Raw genomic sequence first — 17,572 nt, forward strand, 5'->3', positions numbered from 1 at the left:
TTAGTGGCATATTGAGGTGGTACAAAGGCTGGCTTGCTCCTTAGAATCTGAACTGCTGCTGCAGGAACAAACTTAGTAGGGCTGTTCCTTTAACTTTTCTGAGAGAAAAAGGGTGTGCCTTTGAGAAAATGAAATACATCCTGGTGACAAGCAGAGAAAGTGAGAAGCGGACCTGCTGACAGCCAGACCGTGATGTCCTCCACTAACATAAACAATGCTGGGACAGGCCACTCGATGATCATATTTGGAACAAGATAAAGATAAAGCCACCGGGCGATCACAAAAATGACTAAACATCCTCCTTCTCTGACTAACATGAGTTCTTTTACCAATGACAACTCCAGCCTTGTTTGTTCTATCTGAAAAGTATTCAGATGCTAAAACACTGAATTGCCCTTCCTTCTTGAAAGCTCCAGTCCAGAATGGCCCATGCTTCCCTAATCCCCCCCCCCTGGGAATCACTTGGAGTAAACCCAACCCCAATTAAAGGTCCCTGCCTGAACCTCCTTTCTAAGACACTCTGGATTCCTCGGCTACATATTCTCTTTTGCTGCAACTAGCTTAACAATGACTAGTGTGTTCCTGAAGGTCTGTGGTTGTTGGGTTTCATAGCATGAAGCAACTACACAGTGAAGGTGATTCTAAGAGGGCACAAATGAATATGAACTAATATGACCAGGTCATACTTCCATTCTCTGTCCTGTAAAATAACAGAGTATAGAGTGTCTAGTGGAGGAGAGGAATGACTTTTCCCTTAGATAACCTCCTCTCAATGTTCCTTTGCTTGTCCAGGCTTTCAATATGAGATCACTTGCAGATAGTTGAAGATCATACTCTCTCTGGAGATCTTGGAGAACGAGCTGGTATTCTTGTCATGGTTGAGAGCAGGTCCATGTGCTTTGGATAATCCCTGATGAAAGCTGACCAATAAGAATATTTTTCCATTGTAGCAGATACTGTCATTTTTATGCCTGGATCCCTTCTACTTTTTCTATGAACTCTTCTCCCAGATTCAGTGTCCTTTGGCTCCTAATAGTTCATACCAAACCTGAAAGTTATCCCTCAGATCCAGAGACCTAGAAACACCTGGGAGTTTACATTCACCTGCATCCTCCACCCCAAGGCTCTGGCCAATGACTGGCGGTAATGGGAAAACCCAACCCCCTTCAAGTTGCATGAACTCTCAGGAATAATTTCTGCTCCAGAATGCCTGTGGGATCAAGATGGGGCTGGGACTTGGCTTTGCTTAGCTTTTGTTCTATGTCTTACTGGTCTACCTAGGAACATTTTCTTAATAAATCATTTGCACTGAATCCTCATCTCGGGCGCTTCTTTTACAGAACTCAACCTATGACACTCATCTAGCTCTCACTATATTCCTACAATGTAGAAATTATATCATAATTTTTCAAATGAAGAAAGAAAGCCTCAGAGAAGTTATGAGAACAGCCCAAAATTATACAGCTGGCTGGCAGTGGGCTAGACCTAAAATCCTCATCTCCATGATCTATAAGATCAGGGTGCCCCTTTTTCACTATGCCTCACTGTCTCCTTTGGGGCCTTGTGCCTCATCTTATTTCCTGCACACAGAAGAAAGGTTCTTCTGATACATAGGGCAGGAAGCAAAGACCCAACTGTCCCCTGCCAAATATCTGATGTGTAATTGCATGTTTATTCTGCCATCTGGGGCATTGTTTTCTGTCCACAGTATGCAGACATCCCTCCTCCAAAATTTCTGGACAAATAAACCCCTAAAGTTTGTTCCTCCCTCCCCAACAATCTACCACCTCTCACGGCCTTTATGCGACAGTTATCAAAGTCACAACCCCAGGAGAGTGCATGACTTCTGTCCACTGTATTACATAGAAATGTCACTACTATATTATTATAAGTCAACTATAACATAAAAATAAATAATAAAATAAATCTTAGAAGAGAAAAAGAAAATGTCCTATGGCCAAAAATACAAAACCTAACTTGGAAATATGTGCAAAGGAACTCCAATTGCCCTCCAGAAGCAACAGGAGCAACCCCTTTGCCCCAGGACTCTTTTTCCCCAGGAGTCCTTGGCTGGATCTCAAAGGACTGAAGCTAAGCACAGGTGGAGCTTTCTGTAAAACACAAAACCAAACCCAGCCCTCCAGTCACTCTTCAACCAGCCCTCTTCAAATTCATCAGCCCTCCCACCTCTTCTGTTTTGCTCTGAAAGTAAAAGGCTGACCGCTGTATTTAGATCTCCGTTCCATGATTTAGTCTCAGCCTTGACAAAGGACATTCATGGCTAAGCAGTCTCTAATCCTATCTGTTACCTTTATCACTCTCTGAAAATTGAAAATAGAAGAAGCTGCCCAACTGGCATGGCTCAGTGATTGAGTGTCGACCTATGAAGCAGGAGGTCACGCCTTGATTTCCCGTCAGGGCACATGCCCGGATTGTGGGCTCGATCCCCGGTGGGTGATGTGTAGGAGGCAGCCGATCCATGATTCTCTCTCATCCTTGATGTTTCTATCTCTCTCTCCCTCTCCCTTCCTCCCTGAAATCAATAAAAATATATCTTTTTAAAAAGAAAATAGAAGTTTGTGGAGAAAATGAATCATTTCTAATGTAGATAGGAAGGTTAGGTGACACAGGATTAGGGGGCTATTTTGGATTAGACACACATACACAGAGAGACATGCTGAAAAGAGCAACCTAAGTGTCCATCAGTAGACAGTTGGGTAAAGAAGATGTGGTACATATATACAATGGAATATTTCTCAGCCATAAATAAAATGAAATCTTACCATTTGTGACAGCATGGGTGGACCTAGAAGGTATTATGCTAAGTGAAATAAGTCGGACAAAGATAATACCATATTATTTAACTTATATGTGGAATCTTAAACACACACACACACACACACACACACACACACACACACACACACACAATAAACATATAAAACAGAAAGAGACTCATGGATACATAGAACAGACTGGTTGCCAGAGGAGGGCGTGGGAGGATTAATGAAAGAAGTACAAAGTGGTAGTTACTACATAATCATGGGGATGTAAACTACAGCAGAGGGAATATAGTCAGTAACATTGTAATAACTATATATGGTGCCAGGTGGGTACTAGATTTATCAGGGGATCACTTTGTAAATTATTTAATTTTCTAACCACTATGCTGTACTCCTGAAACTAACATAATAATGTCAACTCTAATTGAAAACCAAAAGAATAAAATACATGAGCACCTATAACACAAAGAAACAATTCATGCCTTAAATGATTATTAACAATTTTATCTCATAAGCTTATCTTTTTTATCTATATATTTTAATTAATGGATTTTTATTAAAATTGAAAAATAAATAAATAAAAAGATGCCTTCCAACTGCTTGCCTTCACCATGGCCCCCTCAAACCAGCCCTGGTCATTTAACTTGCATCTCCCTACCTTACCCAGCACTCAGAGTTACTGCCCAGGGATTGCCCTCCACCCTGGAACTGCTTTACTAAAAGAAGTTTCTGCCCTTGAACTTTCCATCATATGCAGCCCCATAAGATAATGGCTAATTGCTAAATGAGGCCCTGCATTGAAAACTGGGACCTCTAGAGATGCCATCACTATATCTCAAGGGATAACTAGATAGATTTCTGCTGTCCCTTGCAGGTCGCTGGTGTCCAAGTTTCAGGCCCTGTTCATATACAGACCCGTTTGTTCCCTGCAGACAGAGACTAGGCCAAACTTTGGTATCTTTTGTGATTTGTTTTCAGTTAGTTTCTCCTAAGGCTGGGCTTACAGTGAGTATCTTCCTTCCTAATACTAGGGCAGTGGTCGGCAAACTCATTAGTCAACAGAGCAGCAAACCGCAGCTCTAGGGTATAGTGAATGGCATGACATTGGTTGGTTTGTCATTTGTCTTTCTTATAAAGATAGAAGTTGCATTTCATATGTAGTAGTCAGAGAATGAACTGGTTACTCTTTCTATTCCAGCTATTACAGCTGGTGGTAAAAGAAGGTTCCTTTCCATCCTACTCAGCTTTGAATCTTCTCTCAAACACTAGCTACCTAAGTGACTTCAATTCTATAAGCTTCAGTTTCTTCATCCATTAAAATATCCACATTATTGAATGAGTGAGGATTAAATAAGTCCCTGCTACACAGTAGGTACTCAATAAATATTTGTTCTATCCTCAACCTTTAATGCCATGCTTTTTAAAACATATGTTTTTATTGATTCCAGAGAGAAAGGGAGAGGGAGAAAGAGATGGAAACATCAGTGATGAGAGAGCATCTCTGATCGACTGCCTCCTGCACGCCCACACTGGGGATCGAGCCCACAATCCCAGGCATGTGCCCTGACTGGAATCAAACCATGACCTCCTGGTTCATAGGTTGATGCTCACCTACTGAGCCATGTTGGCCGGACTTTGCCATACTTGTTGACATTCCATAATGCTTGATACATAAGCAATCTAGGAATGGCTATGAAGGTTTTCTGGACACTCACCAAAGTCATGCCACATGAGCAGTATGCCAGCCTGCTTCTAACAGAGAATGTGCCTACCTTGTCCTCAAGAACATGACTACTATTCTGCTACCCAATGAAACCAATGCCCAGAACTAGAGACAGGAACCAGGATATTTCTCCACTCTGATTTCCAGGTAAGGTGAACAACACCAGGACTAATTAGGTGGAGCCAAGGAAGAGGTCTTTGGAATTCACCTGCAGAAGATTCATGTTGGAAAAGAAAGGCCTGTTTCCGTAATAGCTTCTGCTTTATAAATGCCTTTTCAAATGCCTGCCATTTGACTGAGGAAAACCTTTCAACTTCCAGTTTCTTCTTCAGGCTCTGACCTCTCACCTACTTTGAATGATTCACTCCCGCTATTCATTGCCCAGGAATGTTGGCTTTGGCAAAGAACCGCAAGTCTCTTAAAATAAACACAACTGGGCTTTCATCTCCCAGGGATCGCTGCTGGCTGAACATTTCAAACACTGTACAGCAGGATATGTTAAATTAAAATCATAATCTCCCAAGTGAAATACAGGGCCTACTTAAGCCACACGAGAATTACTCATGCATTTACTTCCAATGAAGTATATGAGTAAGACCTCCAGCCATTAAGTCCCACAGGTAATGGTCTCATCCCTTCTCCATTATCCTAACCCACAGTAAATTAAACCCATCCAGAAAAATGTCATTTTGGAAGGAAGAAGTCCATGCCAATACCCCTATAATTTATAGGTCCTGGAGAGGTGATTTTTAAATACCTTGTCAGTTCTTTTAAGCACATTTCAAATTTTAACTTAAATCTCACTAAGTCAATATAGTCAATCCATGTGGATTAACAATATCTTCAGCATTATGTTAAATGTTTGGAGTAGTTCAAAGAAATATATGACACTGAGCCTTCAGAAGCTCAAAGTCTTCTGGTCGCTCAATATGATTAAAATAGTAAAAGAGGCTAGATACAGATAGTGGGGAAGTGGAGGGAGCAAAGGCCTTTCTCCAAGTGAGGTCCAGGGGCCTGACTTTCCCCAGCTGTGTGATTGACTTATGTAATATCTCATTTCCTCAACTACAAATGAAAGATTTTATACTAACCTTATTGACCTGACAGAGTGGTGCTAATCCTACATAATAAAAGGGTAATATGCAAATCGATGGAATGATGGGTTGCTATGACGAGCACTGACCACCAGGGACACACGCTCAATGCAGGAGCTGCCCCCTGGTGGTCAGTGCACTCCCACAGGGGGGAGCACCACTCAGCCACAAGCCGGGCTGATGGTTGGTGAGCACAGCAGTGGTGACTGGAGCCTCTCCCGCCTCCACGGCAGCACTAAGGATGTCTGACATCCCCAGAGGGCTCCCGGACTGCTAAAGGGCACAGGCCAGGCTGAGGGGACAAATGTTGTGCATCGGGCTTCTAGTGATTAAATAAGATAAAGGAGATAAAAGAACAATATACAATACCACTTATAATGGACTGTGATACAAAAGGGGAAAAACTTAAGAAATAAGCCCAAAAAGACTATTTGTCTTCTCGGGTTGCCTTTGAGCAGATAAGCTACCAGAATGTAAACTTTTTAAGTGCCAAGACCATTTCTTTTTTGTTTTAAATATAGCTCATACCCAGCCACTGGGGCTCCGTGGTTGAGCATCAACCTATAAACCAGCAGGTCCCGGGTTCAATTCCAGTCAAGGGCACATGCCTGGGTTGCGGGCTCGATCCCCAGTGGAGAGCGTGCAGGAGGCAGCCGATCAATTATTCTCTCTCATCATTGATGTTCCTATCTCTCTCTCCCTCTCCTTTCCTCTCTGAAATCAATAAAAATATATTTTTAATAAAATAAATATAGCTTGCACCTTGCTTAATATCTTGCACTTAGCAAGTGTTTGATTTTTTGGTTGTTGAATGAATGAATGAATTCTGAAGTACAGTTAGACTTGATTTGTTTATAGCATAGTAAGTAGTAACAAGAGAGGCCCTACCATTCAGGCCTCCCAAAGTTTCCTTCTCATTTATATTACCGAGAGAATTAAAAAGAGCTAAAATGCTGATGCCTTTAGAAGAGCTTTCGCCTTGTCCACTTTTTTTTGTACCGGGCATGTCCAGTACATAGTCACAGAAAAGACTTTTCTTTAACCCCCCAACCCCAATGGGAAGAGATTATGAAAGGTCCTTTGTGCTTCAGTTTAGAACAATGGTTGAAACAAGACAGAAAATGCAGCAGGCTTCAAGTAGCTGAAGATATTCATCCCTCAGTACACACACTAAATGAAAGTGTACTTTCAGTCTACAAAGACACTCATGGCCCAGCTCATGGGCATATGCCGGGGCAAGCTGGGGAGAGAGGGGCATGTGCTCATCATGTATGAGATTCATTATCTTTTTAAAAAAACATATTTTTGTTGATTTCAGAGAGGAAGGGAAAGGGAAAGAAAGATAGAAACATCAATGATGAGAGAGAACCATTGATCAGCTGCCTCCTGCACGCCCCCCACTGGGGATGTGCCTGCAACCAAGGTACGTGCCCTTGACCTGAATTGAACCCGGGACCCTTCAGTCCACAGGCCCACGCTCTACCCACTGAACCAAACCGGCTAGGGTGAGATTCATTATCTTAAGAAAGCAGCAATAACAACATCAAAATGCTCATAGGGTTAAAACTGCTATTTTTCCTTCTTCTAAATGGAATGTGCTCCTATTTCCTCTGGGCTATTATAAAGGGAAACAGACACACACTATTTAGGAAATGACAGGCTTTAGAGAAACAGGAAACATAAAATACCTTAGAACTGAATGATTTTCCTATAAGGAAGCATTACCTTCACAAATGAAACGCAAAGCAGCAAGACCTGTCCCCAGAGACTGGAAAACTAAAATGTAGGTCCCCTTAGGGTGACCTTGTGCTATGATCACCTTGCCAAATGAAAGAGCTCACAGCACAGGCAAATGTTTGTGAGGCACATTGTGGTAAGAACAGAAGTTCAGAGAATCCTGTTGATTTTCCCCACTTCCCTACTTATGCACATCTTGCACCTGCCTCTGTACATATGGGGTTTATATTGCTCTTGTTTATTGGGTTTGGGGACTTATGCCCCTGTATGTGTTTTTTCCCATTTCTGCAATGAGGCTGTAAGATCAGTGTTTTTGTTCTCCTTCCTCTGAATTTCCACTGTACTGTTCTACACCTAATACTAGTCAAAATGTACTGTAAGACTCATGGGAATCATCGTATCAGTCAGGATCCCAGTAGGAAACAGAATCCAACCCATAAGAATCAAATAAAGAGACTTTAATGAAGGGACTATCTACTGGGTTATGAGAACAAATAAGGGGTGTTGAGGCACCCAGAGATTAGCATGGCAAGGAACCCTTACCATCGGTAGGCCTGAGGAGAATATGGGAAATATATAGAACCCTGTGGGAACTGGCATATGGAGGAGAGGGCATCCAGTAGGAGCTATAGTCTCAGAAGATCTCAGCAACTGTCAGAGAAGAGAGGGAGCAAAAGGAATACCTCTACTGGTTCTCCTTGTGTTTTCCTATCTCATGTCTGCTCCTCTCACTGAGCAAACCCAACCAGAGTGTGGGGTAAGGGAAGCTAACCATGCAGGGCAGAGATGGGTAGAGAATGGAATGAGGTAGGAAAGAGGAGTGGTAACAGACAATAACCCTTACATCAGTAAAGACTGCAGGGCTTTCTGTGCTCAGCCATGCCCACCACAATCTTTGAGTGTAGTAGGGCTCAAGATGTATTCTAGAGCAGTCATTAAAATAAAGCAAGAGAAGAGAGAAAATCCATGGAATACTGGCATCTGTGGGCTCTTTGTTATTGCTTTTCATCTTCTGTGCCAGTCTTTGTTTTCCTAACTCTTCTTTCCTCATCTAGAACTGTTTTTTGATATTTGTACTAATCCCAGCCTCCCTCTCTCACTGAGAAAGAGCCAAGGACAGGTTGGTCAACTTTCTAGACCTCGGTTTTGTCTCTAAAAATGCTGAGCATGGACCAGATGCCCCCCCCTTTTTCTTCCAAATGTAAAATAAAGCAAAAAATAAAGATCAACCAGTCCTGCGGCTAACATTGTTAAAGGAAGACAAAGAAGAAAATGGAGATGGGGAGATAAAAATTATTAATGTTGAAAGGGACAGAAGAATAAACAGAGATAGCTAAAGTGATTTGGGGAACTGTGGATTTTTATGGAGCTTTTAAATCTCTGATAACACTCAGTGAAACTGGTCTGGATGTGTATGTGTCAGGGGAAGGAGTGCTCAAAAGCAAATTCAAGCCATTAAATTTCAACTCTACTTTTCCCAGGAGTACATAATTTCTCCTGAAGCTGTGAAACCTTCAAAATTGCATGAGATCAGCTATAGTTTACTGAAGATTTTATATTCATTGCCAATCAGCCATTGGCCAAAAGAGTAAGAAAGCCTTCACATTTCAGAGAACCTGAATATCTGTTTCTTTTACAACTAATTAAGTGAAAGGGAAGCAGTGCAGCAATTCTTCTCTAGTACTCAAAAATAGAATTGGGGAAAGGAGATTTAATCCCAATTATCTTAGATTTCTTTAAATCACAGTCTTCTCAGAGAGTCCCTGTGGTTTCCTGCTTCAACAGTGCTTGGAATAAACCCGGAGCTTGACCATCCCAGCCCGCTGCCCAGGCTAGCCTTCCACCTCTCCTTAGCTGTCTACCATGACAATGACCGGGTCCATCTTGCAGGTGGGCCAGAACTACCACCAGGACTCAGAGGCTGCCATCAACCGCCAGACCCACCTGGAACTCTATGCTTCCTACGTCTACCTGCCCATGTCTTTCTACTTTGACTGTAATGATGTGGCTTTGAAGAACTTTGCCAAATATTTTCTTCACCAATCTGATGAGGAGAGGGAACATGCCGAGAAACTGATGAAGCTGCAGAACCAGTGAGGTGGCCGAATCTTCCTTCAGGATATCAAGAAACTAGGCTGTGATCTACTGGGAGAATGGGCTGAAGGCAATGGAATATGCATTACACTTGGGGGGAAAAATGTGAGTTGGTCACTACTGGACTTGTACAAACTGGCTGCTGACAAAAATGACCCTCATTTGTGTGACTTCATTGGGACTCACTACCTGAATGAGCAGGTGAAGTCCATCAAAGAATTGGGTGACCACGTAACCAACTTGCACAGGTTGGGGGCCCCTGAAACTGGCATGGCCGAGTAGCTCTTTGACAAGCACACCCTGGGAGATAGCGACGAGAGGTAAGCCTTACGCTGGCTTCCCATAGTCATGGAGATGACTTCCCTGGTCACCAAAACAGTATGTGCATATGGGAGTCACCCCAATAAGTGTACTTGAAAAAATAAATTAATTAATCCCAAAGAAGGTAAATAAAAAGACAACAATGCTCAGATAGGGCAAATAGTAAATAGACTGCAAAATGGTAGATTAAAAGATATACCACATTAACACTAATAAAAAGAAAGCTGGAGTAGCTACATTAATATTAGACAAAGCAGATTTCCAAACAAAACAAATGTATTACCAAGGATAAAGAAGGCCATTTCATAATGATTAAGAAATCAATTAATCAAGAGAACTTTACAGCTTAAAAAATGTATGCACCTAAGAACAAACTTCAAAACACATGAAGTAAAACTAATAGTATTGCAAAACGGAAAAGGCATATCCACAATCATAGTTCAAAGTTTTAAAAACACCCCTCTCAAATAATTGATAGAATAAGTAGGTAGGAAATCAACAAGAATATAGATTTAAACACTTTCAGCCATCTGGACCTAATTGACCTAATTGAGAACACTCCACTCAGCAATAGAAAAATACACATTCTTTTTCAGGTACACATGGAATATTTACCAAGATAGACCATATTCTGAGCCACAAAATAAGCCTCAACAAACTTTAAAGGATTCAAGTCATAAAAAGTATGTCCTCGGGTTCCTAAAGTGTTAACTAAAATTTTTATTGGTAGTTCATCTCATGATAAAATTGCGCACCATGTAATGAACCTAAAACAGTAATATTATAGTGTAAAAAATTAAAATTTAAAAGCCATCAAGACTACATTATAAAATTTTCAAAAGCCTCCTAATATTTAAATCAAGAAAGGGGGGATAGTAGAAGAATATCATGTAAGGAAAAATATCCTGTAAGTAAATTACATCTAGGAAATTAATACTTTAGAAAATTAATTGTAAGGCTAAAAGCAAGACACCCATGAAAAGCACACAAGGTGTCAAAACAAGCCAGAGGAAAATCATTCGGGCAAAAAATGAAATAGGATCCCAAGTCAAATTTATAGAAAATATTCCTTTATTAACTTTAGGTCGAGAATATGATTGTATATTTTCGGAAAACAACTCCGAGACCATGTGGATTCCAGCAACAGAGAGGAATCGACAGGACTACTCCAGCCATGAAGACAGAAGAGAAGCAGTCCAGAGATGGAAGACGCTGACGTCGCCTTGCCATACTAGCAGTTAGCAGCTGTGCATCACTGCAGGTTGCCCAGGACCAAACCAGACAGAGTCGGACCTGCGTTACCACCATTTGTCCACGATCCAGAACTGAAAAGTCAGTGCTGACATGTACACATAAGGAACTGTTTGACATTGAAGTTGGGTCTCAAAAGAACTGTTGGCCCAGAAAGAAACTCACTACAGACTGACTCATTTGCCTGTCAGCATAACCATTATTGCTTTTTTTTTCTTTTTTATTGCGATGAAGAGAAAAAACAACCATTATTGCTTTTCTCATTTTCGGTTCTTATAAGTGTATTTCTATTAGCACATGATCTCACTCACCTAGGGGAAATAATGAACATAGACTGATGAACAAGAACAGACCCAGAAACAAGGAGGCATGGATCAGACTGTCGGGCCTCAGGAGGGTGGGGGTAAAGGGGAGAGATCAACCAAAGGACTTGTGTGCATACATATGAGCCTAACCAATGGTTAAGGACAACAGGGGGGTGGGGGCATGCATGGGGAGGGGTGTGGGATGGGAATGGGGGGGATGAGGACAAATATGTGATACCTTAATCAATAAAGAAATTTAAAAAAAAAAGTATGTCCTCTGGCCCTAGCCGTTTGGGCTCAGTGGATAGAGTGTTGGCCTGCAGACTGAAGGGTCCCAGGTTTGATTTCTGTCAAGGGCACATGCCCAGGTTGAGGGCTTCATCCCCAGTGGGGGGTGTGCAGGAGGCAGCTGATCAATGATTCTCTCTCATCATTGATGTTTCTATATCTCCCTCTCTCTCCCTTCCTCCCTGAAATCAATTTTTTAAAAATTTTTAAGTATGTCTTCTAACCACAGTGGAATTTCCTTTAAAATCAGTAATGAAAAGCTCTCTGGAAAATCCCTAAAATTTTGGAAACTGAATAACACACATCTGGATAACCCATGTTATCCAGGGTCAAAGAAGAAATTAAAAGAGAAAGTAAAAAGTATTTTGAACTGAATAAAAATAAAAGAACATCAGAATTTGTGAGATGTCAATTCAACAGTAATTAGGGGGAAGTTTATAGCACTGAACACCAATATTAGAAAAGAAGAAAAGTCTCAAATCAATTACCTTAGTTTTTAACCTTAAAGAATTGGGGAAATAATTAAACAGAAGAAAGTAAATAATAAATATAAAAGAGGACATCAATGAAATAGGAAAATAAAAATAATAAAATAAAAACAATGAAACCAAAGCCTATTCTTGAAATAGGTCAATATAATTGATTAAACTCTAGCCAGACTGACCAGAAAAAAAAGAAAGGAAACACAATTACCAATATCCAAAATGAAAGAGGGGATATATCATGAGAGATTCTACAGATATTAAAAGGGTAATAAGAGAATTTATAAATAATTCTATTATATTCAACAACTTGGATGAAATTGAAAAATTAAAAGATATAAAGTATTGAAAACTCATTCAAGAAGAAATAGATAATCTGAAATTCCCTATATTTATAGAAAAGAAATTGGACTGATAATTAAAAACTTTCTCACGCAGGAAACTCTAGGCCCAGATAGCTTTACTGGTGAAGTCTACCAAATATTAATAAAACATTATCTAGACCAATAAAAGGCTAAAGGAGTATATCACTACCAAACCAGCATTGCAGGAAATGTTAAAGGGAATGCTTTAAAAAGAAGTAGGTGGCCTGCAAGAGGCAGCTGATTGATGTTTATATCTCTCTCTACTTCTCCCTTCCTCTCTGAAATCAATAAAAATATATTTTTAAAAAGAGAACATATAAAACTCAACACCAAAAAAAACAAACAATCTTTGTGTGTTTCTGGACAAAGGATGTGAATAGATACTTCTTCAAAGAGGACATGCAGATGGCCAATAAATATGAAAAGATGCTCAATGCCACTAATCATCAGAGAGATGGAAATTAAAAGCACAATGAGTTATCACCTCACACCTGCCAGAATAGCTATTATCAATAAATCAACAAACGACAACTGTTGGCGAGGATGTGGAGAAAAAGGAATCCTTGTGCACTGCTGGTGGGAATGCAGACTGGTGCAGCCACTGTGGAAGACAACATGGAGTTTCCTCAGAAATTAAAAATGGAACTGCCTTATGACCCAGCTATTCCACTTCTGGGAATTTATCCAAAGAAACCTGAAACAATAATTGGAAAGAATATATTCACCCTTATTCTCATTGCAGCCTTATTTACAACAGCCAAGCTTTTGAAGCAGCCAAAGTACTTTTCACTAGATGAGTGGATAAAAAAGCTGTAAAAAAAAAAAAAAAAGTAGTATCTCATCCTTTGAAACAACATGGAGGGACCTGGAAAGCATTATGCTAAGTGAAATAAGCCAGTCATAGAAAGTCAAGTATCACATGATCTCACTTATATGTGAAGAGGGTGGTAAAAGATTAACCAAAGAATTTATATGCATATATGCATAGCCTATTGACACAGACAATAGTTCGGTGAAGGCCTGGTACTTCAACCTATGGCAGATGAGTAACCTTCTAAGAATCTTTAAAACTCCATGCCTGTATGCAGTCAGTACCTGGATCAGGGTGAGCAAGAGGTGTGTCCCCACTGAAACACAGCTGCCACCAGATGTACCATGATACTGTCAGACTGAGGTAGGGACAGCCCCCACCCTGCTTACCAAGGCATGTTGCAGGGGACACACACCCTATCCTGCTTTCCCCACACTCACCCACAGGCCCTTGCCAGGATCAGAGGGCTCCAGCTGGCAGGCTGAGGTGGTGAAGGGGCGGCCAAGTGTGGTTTGGGGTGCCAGGGGCAGGAGAGCAGACAGATGAGAACCCTCCCCAAGTAGATGGAAGAGTGGGGAACTTCCCTGAGCTGAGGATCCAAGCTCCTTGCACATGCCCCATTGTCCCTTCACATATCGTTTATAAAACACAAACTAAAAAATAAAATCATTACAAATTTGCAGACAGTGGCCACATAGTATTGGACCCCATGCATGGGGCCCTTCTGAGCACGGGCTCTGTGCTACTGCATTGGTCACATGCCCATGAAGCCAGCCCTGAAATGCTAGGGTGAAGACAGACCAGCTCAATGGCATACTATCCAGCCCCCACACTTCCTTAGGAATGGAGTGGGTCCCCTCAACCTTCAGAATCTGAACCTTGATTATTTCTCCAATCTTAACTCTACATGGTACCCCTGCCACAACTCATAAGTTATAGCCAAATTGCACTACTAGCAGCTGCTTAGAGCACAAGGTTCTCTCTCAAAAGCCCTTTGCTCTGCTTGTCTGGGATGCTTCCACCTTTGACCACCACCTCCCGCCCCCCTCCAGCCCCGCCCCCCATGCCACTTCTTTCCCCTCACTAACTTCATCTTTCAGGCAAATACTCTAGATGTCTCAGGCTTTCTTTGGTGTTCCATGCCATACTGCATTGTTGCTGACTGTGGAAATTAAATGTAACTGCTAGCAGCCTGTTCTCACAATCCTATATAATACAGATGTAATATGCAAATAGTCGTTATGCTGTGAAGCATAAGGACTGACCGCATAACAACCAGATCACGGATCAGCAGGAGGGTGGGGCAGTGAGCTACAAGCAGGTGGTGGAGAGCTACAGGAGGGGGCAGGGCAGCAAGCTTTGGGGGGGCGGGGTAGCAGGCAGAGAGCTACTGGAGGGCGGCAGAGAGCTACTGGAGGGCGGCAGTGAGCTACTGGTGCACAGATTTGTGTGCAGGGCTACTAGTAGCTTATAAGCTCCAAGAAGACAGAGATGGCATCTTGTTACTACTATTTTTTTTATGATTTTTGTTTTTCAGAGAGAAGAAGGGAGAGGGAGAGAGAGAAACATCAATGATGAGAGAGAATCAGCAATCGGCTGCCTCCTGCATGCCCCACATTGGGCATGTGCCCTGACCATGAATCAAATCATGACCTCCTGATTCACAGGTTGATGCTCAACCACTGAGCAACACCAGCCGGGCTCCCTACAATATCTTTAGTGCTTGGCAGAGTATTGGCAAGAACAGGAAACAGTGATACTCATTAAATGGGTGACCAGTTCAAGGTGTAAGACCCTCAGTGTGCTGTTGTGAGAAAACCATCTGTCCAAGTATCTTCTGACTAAACGCAATCATTTGTTCTCTGTCATACACAACACCACTTCCTTTTGTGAGGTTGTTTATGTATCTGTCCGAAAATGTTAAGACAGGAGTGTCTTCAGATGGGTGCTGTGCTATCACCACAGCCTCTTATTTCTTCAGTTGAATTTATATCTTAAACTTTTAAAAGAATATCCTGTCTCACAGCCTTCATTTGCTTCAAAGGTATTATGAGAACTGCAGGTGATGGTGACCTCAGAATTATGATTCTGAAAGGCCCACGGATGATCGGTGCAGGATTCTGCAAACCTGGCTGTGCACAGGTCGAGGTTCTCTGGGCCAGTCAGCAGATGCTTAAAGGCTTTCAGCTTAGAAACTCTTTAAGTATAAAAATAAATAAAATGGACTTTAGTTATATCTGCTCCAGCTGAGCACTCAGACATAAAAACCTTTCATTTTCTGAGAATCCTAGAGAGTCCACTTGGGATGCGGCTGATTTATTTTTCATTGGCTCCTAAGAAATAGATAAAAATTAGGCAACTGAGCAGTACGTGGAGGGAAGGGGAGTCGGATGTCTTTGTGCCCCTTCCCTTCAGGTCTGGCAGTAGGGAGGGTGCTGCTTTGTGTTCTGAGGTCAGAATTCAGACCCGCAGCAAGAGCTGAAACAGGCGGCAGTCCTCTGAGCTTCCTGCCATCCGGCATTCACACTGACTTGGCTTTGCAGTTAATGGTGAAAAGCTAGGTTAGATTTTTCAAATTGTGCCTTGTATGAATTTGCTTGGTGTCCGAAGGCTATTTTGAAACTATTTTTAGGCTTCTGGTACTCTTGCAACTTTTTACTTTAAAAAAAAATATTTTAGCTTGTTTGGTGAGTATAACTTCTGAAATAACTCACTTCTTCTCTTTTTAGATAACAATGTAATTTTTACCCTGGAGGAATAATACATGTTATAGTTGGCCCAGCTGGTGTGGCTCAGTGGTTGAGCACTAACCTTTGAACCTGGAGGTCATGGTTCGATTCCCAGTCAGGGCGCATGCTCGGGTTGTGGGTTTGATCCCCAGTAGCGGGTGTGGAGGAGGCAGCCGATCAATGATTCTCTCTCATCATTGATGTTTGTATCTCCCTCTCCCTTCCTCTCTGAAATCAATAAAAAAAAAATTTAAACAAAAAACATGTTATAGTTGTTTGACTTGACCCAGATGAACATAACTACATGGACAGAGAAACATTTTGTAACTTCTATAGATTATTTTGTTTCGCTAATACTTGTTTATTATTCGTGTTTTTATATGTCTCTCCCTACCTGTAATACTAACTATGAGTCACTAACTGTACACATGTTTCTTTGAGAACATGAATACAAAGCCATTAAGAGCATATACAATCTCTGCAGCCAGACTGCCTGGATTCAAGTGTGGACTCCATCTGGATCAGTAGCTGTGAGCCTCTGGGTCTCTCTGAGCGTTGGTTTTCTCATCTATAAAAAGGGGGTAGTAATAATACCTACCTCACAGGGTCTCTGTGTAGTGCTATTACGTGAGTCAATATGTTTATAAAGTACTTATAGCAGTAACTTACATATATTTAGCTCTATAGAAGTATTAGATAGCAAACTCAATATCTCCTAATATATCACTGGAATGTTAATATTTGATCAAGACTCTATACACACACACACACACACACACACACACACACACACACACACTAGAGGCCTAGCATACAAAATCATGTGCGGGTAGGGTCCCTAGGCCTGGCCTGCCATCTAGGCCATCTTCTGCCCACTCACCAGTCCCCAGTCCCGCCCTGCTGCCACCCCCAGTTCGCCGTGATTCCCTCTCCTTGAATCTGGGCTGACCTTACAATTTGCTTTGACATAAGATTTGGCAGAAGTGATGCTGTGTTAGTTCTGAGCCTAAGCCTTAAGAGGCTTGACAACTTCTATTGGAACCCAGCCGCCATGTTGTGAGGAAGTCCAGGCTATCTTGCTAGAGAGAAAGAGACCATGTGGATAGCCCTGGAGGGTGAGACTTCACATGCAGAGAGGCCACGTGGAGAACAGAGGTGCTTCAGCCAAGCTCTCACTGGAATGTAACAACATGAGTGACACTAACTGATATCATGTGGAGCAGTAGTTGTTTAAAGCTACTACATATAGGGTGGTTCATTATGCAGCAATAGATATTTTATTCCATTTTATAGATAGATATGGATTAGCTGTTTTCATGGGGGTGACTCTGTCCCCCTGCCAGTGGACTTTTGGCAAGATCTAAATACATTTTTGGTTGTCACAATTGAGAAGGGGGGCACATTTCTATTGGCATCTAGTAGGCAGAGACGAAGAATGCTGCTGCTAAACATTCTACAATGCACAGGAAAGTCTGAAACAACAAGGAATTACCTGGAACAAAATGTCAATAGTGCCAAGATTAAGAAACTCTGATATGGAGAACTAGAAGATGATATATGATAGATAGATAGATAGATAGATAGATAGA

The 17,572-nt window shown here is 41.6% G+C and overlaps 1 pseudogene; it reads left to right on the plus strand.

Annotated features, from left to right (window-relative positions):
- Positions 1-9,200: 9,200 nt before the first annotated feature.
- LOC103296418 (ferritin heavy chain-like) lies at positions 9,201-9,755 on the plus strand (annotated as a pseudogene).
- The last annotated feature ends 7,817 nt before the right edge of the window (positions 9,756-17,572 follow it).

This window comes from Eptesicus fuscus, chromosome 1, assembly GCF_027574615.1.
Source record: "Eptesicus fuscus isolate TK198812 chromosome 1, DD_ASM_mEF_20220401, whole genome shotgun sequence".
Taxonomy (NCBI): Eukaryota; Metazoa; Chordata; class Mammalia; order Chiroptera; family Vespertilionidae; genus Eptesicus; species Eptesicus fuscus.